Genomic DNA, 6,507 nt, shown 5'->3' with positions numbered 1-6,507 from the left:
CAGGTCTATGACCAAAGATTTAGGGTTTATACAAGACCTTTATCCAAGTATTTAGGTTTGTTGCAGGTCTATGACTAAAGATTTAGGGCTTATACAATATCTTTATCAAAGTATTTAGGTATGTTGCAGGTCTTTGACCAAAGAGTTGGGGTTTATACTAGACCTTTATCCAAGTATTCAGGTTTGTTGCTGGTCTATGACCAAAGATTTAGGGTTTATACTAGACCTTTATCCAAGTATTTAGGTTTATTGCAGGTCTATGACTAAAGATTTAGGGTTTATACTAGACCTTTATCCAAGTATTTAGGTTTGTTGCAGGTCTATGACTAAAGATTTAGGGCTTATACAATATCTTTATCAAAGTATTTAGGTATGTTGCAGGTCTTTGACCAAAGAGTTGGGGTTTATACTAGACCTTTATCCAAGTATTCAGGTTTGTTGCTGGTCTATGACCAAAGATTTGGGGTTTATCTAGACCTTTATCCAAGTATTTAGGTTTGTTGCAGGTCTATGACTAAAGATTTAGGGCTTTTACAATATCTTTATCAAAGTATTTAGGTATGTTGCAGGTCTTTGACCAAAGATTTAGGGTTTATACAAGACATATATCCAAGTATTCAGGTTTCTTGCAGGTCTATGACCAAAGATTAAGGTTTATACTAGACCTTTATCCAAGTATTTAGGGTTGTTTCAGGTCTATGACCAAAGATTTAAGATTTATACTAGACCTTTATCCAAGTATTTAGGTTTGTTGCAGGTCTCTGACCAAAGATTTAAGATTTATACTAGACCTTTATCCAAGTATTTAGGGTTGTTGCAGGTCTATGACCAATGATTTAAGATTTATACTAGACCTTTATCCAAGTATTTAGGTTTGTTGCAGGTCTATGACCAAAGATTTAGGGTTTATACAAGACCTTTATCCAAGTATTTTGGTTTGTTGCAGGTCTATGACCAAAGATTTAGGGTTTATACTAGACCTTTATCCAAGTATTTAGGTTTGTTGCAGGTCTATGACCAAAGATTTAGGGTTTATACAAGACCTTTATCCAAGTATTTTGGTTTGTTGCAGGTCTATGACCAAAGATTTAGGGTTTATACAATATCTTTATCAAAGTATTTAGGTATGTTGCAGGTCTTTGACCAAATATTTAGGGTTTATACAAGACATATATCCAAGTATTCAGGTTTCTTGCAGGTCTATGAACAAAGATTAAGGTTTATACTAGACCTTTATCCAAGTATTTAGGGTTGTTGCAGGTCTATGACCAAATATTTAAGATTTATACTAGACCTTAATCCAAGTATTTAGGTTTGTTGCAGGTCTATGACCAAAGATTTAGGGTTCATACAATACCTTTATCCAAGTATTAATGTTTGTTGCAAGTCTATGACCAAAGATTTAGGGCTTTTACAATACCTTTGACCAAAGATTTAGGGTTTATACTAGACTTTTATCCAAGTATTCAGGTTTGTTGCAGGTCTATGACTAAAGATGTAGGGCTTTTACAATATCTTTATCAAAGTATTTAGGTATGTTGCAGGTCTTTGACCAAAGAGTTGGGGTTTCTACTAGACCTTTATCCAAGTATTCAGGTTTGTTGCTGGTCTATGACCAAAGATTTAGGGTTTATACTAGACCTTTATCCAAGTATTCAGGTTTGTTGCTGGTCTATGACCAAATATTTAAGATTTATACTAGACCTTTATCCAAGTATTTTGGTTTGTTGCAGGTCTATGACCAAAGATTTACGGTTTATACTAGACCTTTATCCAAGTATTTAGGTATGTTGCAGGTCTTTGACCAAAGAGTTGGGGTTTCTACTAGACCTTTATCCAAGTATTCAGGTTTGTTGCAGGTCTTTGACCAAAGATTTAGGGTTTATACAAGACATATATCCAAGTATTCAGGTTTCTTGCAGGTCTATGACCAAAGATTAAGGTTTATACAAGACATATATCCAAGTATTCAGGTTTCTTGCAGGTCTATGACCAAAGATTAAGGTTTATACTAGACCTTTATCCAAGTATTTAGGTTTGTTGCAGGTCTATGACTAAAGATTTAGGGCTTATACAATATCTTTATCAAAGTATTTAGGTATGTTGCAGGTCTTTGACCAAAGATTTAGGGTTTATACAAGACCTTTATCCAAGTATTTTGGTTTGTTGCAGGTCTATGACCAAAGATTTACGGTTTATACTAGACCTTTATCCAAGTATTTAGGTTTGTTGCAGGTCTATGACTAAAGATTTAGGGCTTATACAATATCTTTATCAAAGTATTTAGGTTTGTTGCAGGTCTTTGACCAAAGAGTTGGGGTTTCTACTAGACCTTTATCCAAGTATTCAGGTTTGTTGCTGGTCTATGACCAAAGATTTAGGGTTTATACTAGACCTTTATCCAAGTATTCAGGTTTGTTGCTGGTCTATGACCAAATATTTAAGATTTATACTAGACCTTTATCCAAGTATTTTGGTTTGTTGCAGGTCTATGACCAAAGATTTACGGTTTATACTAGACCTTTATCCAAGTATTTAGGTATGTTGCAGGTCTTTGACCAAAGAGTTGGGGTTTCTACTAGACCTTTATCCAAGTATTCAGGTTTGTTGCAGGTCTTTGACCAAAGATTTAGGGTTTATACAAGACATATATCCAAGTATTCAGGTTTCTTGCAGGTCTATGACCAAAGATTAAGGTTTATACAAGACATATATCCAAGTATTCAGGTTTCTTGCAGGTCTATGACCAAAGATTAAGGTTTATACTAGACCTTTATCCAAGTATTTAGGTTTGTTGCAGGTCTATGACTAAAGATTTAGGGCTTATACAATATCTTTATCAAAGTATTTAGGTATGTTGCAGGTCTTTGACCAAAGATTTAGGGTTTATACAAGACCTTTATCCAAGTATTTTGGTTTGTTGCAGGTCTATGACCAAAGATTTAGGGTTTATACTAGACCTTTATCCAAGTATTTAGGTTTGTTGCAGGTCTATGACTAAAGATTTAGGGCTTATACAATATCTTTATCAAAGTATTTAGGTTTGTTGCAGGTCTTTGACCAAAGAGTTGGGGTTTATACTAGACTGCTGGTCTATGACCAAAGATTTAGGGTTTATACTAGACCTTTATCCAAGTATTCAGGTTTGTTGCTGGTCTATGACCAAAGATTTGGGGTTTATCTAGACCTTTATCCAAGTATTTAGGTTTGTTGCAGGTCTATGACTAAAGATTTAGGGCTTTTACAATATCTTTATCAAAGTAATTAGGTATGTTGCAGGTCTTTGACCAAAGAGTTGGGTTTTATACTAGACCTTTATCCAAGTATTTAGGTTTATTGCAGGTCTATGACCAAAGATTTAGGGTTTATACAATATCTTTATCAAAGTATTTAGGTATGTTGCAGGTCTTTGACCAAAGATTTAGGGTTTATACAAGACATACAGGTAAAAGCCAGTAAATTAGAATATTTTGAAAAACTTGATTTATTTCAGTAATTGCATTCAAAAGGTGTAACTTGTACATTATATTTATTCATTGCACACAGACTGATGCATTCAAATGTTTATTTCATTTAATTTTGATGATTTGAAGTGGCAACAAATGAAAATCCAAAATTCCGTGTGTCACAAAATTAGAATATTACTTAAGGCTAATACAAAAAAGGGATTTTTAGAAATGTTGGCCAACTGAAAAGTATGAAAATGAAAAATATGAGCATGTACAATACTCAATACTTGGTTGGAGCTCCTTTTGCCTCAATTACTGCGTTAATGCGGCGTGGCATGGAGTCGATGAGTTTCTGGCACTGCTCAGGTGTTATGAGAGCCCAGGTTGCTCTGATAGTGGCCTTCAACTCTTCTGCGTTTTTGGGTCTGGCATTCTGCATCTTCCTTTTCACAATACCCCACAGATTTTCTATGGGGCTAAGGTCAGGGGAGTTGGCGGGCCAATTTAGAACAGAAATACCATGGTCCGTAAACCAGGCACGGGTAGATTTTGCGCTGTGTGCAGGCGCCAAGTCCTGTTGGAACTTGAAATCTCCATCTCCATAGAGCAGGTCAGCAGCAGGAAGCATGAAGTGCTCTAAAACTTGCTGGTAGACGGCTGCGTTGACCCTGGATCTCAGGAAACAGAGTGGACCGACACCAGCAGATGACATGGCACCCCAAACCATCACTGATGGTGGAAACTTTACACTAGACTTCAGGCAACGTGGATCCTGTGCCTCTCCTGTCTTCCTCCAGACTCTGGGACCTCGATTTCCAAAGGAAATGCAAAATTTGTTTTCGTCAGAAAACATGACTTTGGACCACTCAGCAGCAGTCCAGCTCTTTTTTTCCTTAGCCCAGGTGAGACGCTTTGCGCGCTGTTTCTTGGTCAACAGTGGCTTGACACGAGGTATGCGGCAGTTGAAACCCATGTCTTTCAAGCGTCTCTTGGTGGTGGATCTTGAAGCACTGACTCCAGCAGCTGTCCACTCCTTCTGAATCTCCCCCACATTTTTGAATGGGTTTTTTTTCACAATCTTGACCAGGGCGCGGTGATCCCTATCGCTTGTACACTTTTTCTGACCACAGTTTTTCCTTCCCTTTGCCTCTCCATTAATGTGTTTGGACACAGAGCTCTGAGAACAGCAAGCCTCTTCAGCAATAACCTTTTGTGTCTTTCCCTCCTTGTGCAATGTGTCGATGGTTGCCTTTTGGACAGCTGTCAAATCTGAAGTCTTCCCCATGTTTGTGTAGGCTTCAGAACTGGACTGAGAGACCATTTAAAGCCCTTTGCAGGTGTTTTGAGTTAATCAGCTGATTAGTTTGTGGCACCAGGTGTCTTCAAAGTTTAACCCTCACACAATATTCTAATTTTGTGACACACGGAATTTTGGATTTTCATTTGTTGCCACTTCAAATCATCAAAATTAAATGAAATAAACATTTGAATGCATCAGTCTGTGTGCAATGAATAAATATAATGTACAAGTTACACCTTTTGAATGCAATTACTGAAATAAATCAAGTTTTTCAAAATATTCTAATTTACTGGCTTTTACCTGTATAACAACGGGCAGGTGCGGGCGGGTGCGGTTCTGATCAAATGTTAGGGCGGGTGGATGGCGGATGGTTGACGACTTTCTGATGCGGTTGCGGATGAAATAATTGCCTATCCGCGCATCTCTACAACACGTCACTCAGGTCCGCATGGAGCTGGAGGCCCTCCGCCTGAATTTCGGGAGATTTTCGGGAGAAAATGTGTCCCGGGAGATTTTTCGGGAGGGGCGCTGAATTTCGGGAGTCTCCCGGAAAATCCGGGAGGGTTGGCAAGTATGACACTTTATGCAGGGCCGGCCCGTGGCATAGGCCGTATAGGCAAATGCTAAGGGCGCCGTCCATCAGGGGGCGCCACGCAAGTGCCACAAATGTTGGAGAGAAAAAAAAAAAAAAAGAGAAAAAAAGTTGGTACTATTTTTTCTAAATACAAAAAATAATCCCACGTTAATTAAAATGCAAAGTAAAGCCTATTTAATAGAAATATTATTTGTTACAACATCCTCCCTCCCCCGCACGGTGCGCCCCCTCCCTTCCCGTATCATGACTCTTTTTGGACGTCACCACATCAAAAAATCAACACAAGATGTCAAAACGGTCAAAACTGTCAGGTGCCCAGGGAAGAAAAAAGAGAAAAGAAGAGGAGGAGAAACGAGAAAAGACAGAGGTAGCAGGTAGGTGAGCCGAACATGGAATTATTTGTCTGTTACAGAATGTGATAGTAACCTGGCTTTTTAGCATTAAGCTAATGTTACATGAGTCGGCAATTGCTAATCAATAAATAGCTAGTTCTGTTTTAACGTCGGGTTAATATTGTGGAGGGGGCTCAATTGTTATGGAAAATAATAATGTAACGTTAGGTAATTACAGTACTCCCACCTTACATTCCTCAGGGACATTTGTATTAGATCTTTTAAGCAGGTGTTTTTTGTTTACGTTGTTATTGCCTTCTGGTTAGCTAATGTTTGCCCTGCAGGTAATAGTCACTTTTCCACCCCTTTATATATTAGGTATAGTTGTAAGTAGTGATGGGTCCGGCAACACCGATGCATCGGCGCATGCGTCGAGCTCATAGAGCAAAACCCTGTGTCGGTGCGCGTACCGCTTTTAGAAAGTCACGTGACCGATCATGAGCTGTTTTGGTCACGTGACCGATACGCCAACTGTGTCGCACTGACGCCTCCTCTGTGCCCTGTGAGCGGCTCTTTTCTACAGCCGGAGAAATAATAACTAAGAAGAGAAATCGTCTAAAATGTAATACGTCAGAAAAACTTTTTTTTTTTTTTTTTTTTTTTATAAAAATGTGTAAAAAAATAAAATTAAAAAAATTCCCAGTCCACAATCATCCACAACACGTTCTCTTAGATTTCCATGTTATGATACATGTTCACATTATTTATTGACTGTATCTAAAAAAGATACAAATATATTTTTATTTAAATGAAGATATGAAATAATCCTAA

The sequence above is a fragment of the Nerophis lumbriciformis genome, linkage group LG02 (genome assembly GCF_033978685.3).
Source record: "Nerophis lumbriciformis linkage group LG02, RoL_Nlum_v2.1, whole genome shotgun sequence".
Classification (NCBI taxonomy): domain Eukaryota; kingdom Metazoa; phylum Chordata; class Actinopteri; order Syngnathiformes; family Syngnathidae; genus Nerophis; species Nerophis lumbriciformis.
The sequence above is the reverse complement of the archived record's forward strand: the minus strand, read 5'-3'. Positions refer to the sequence as shown.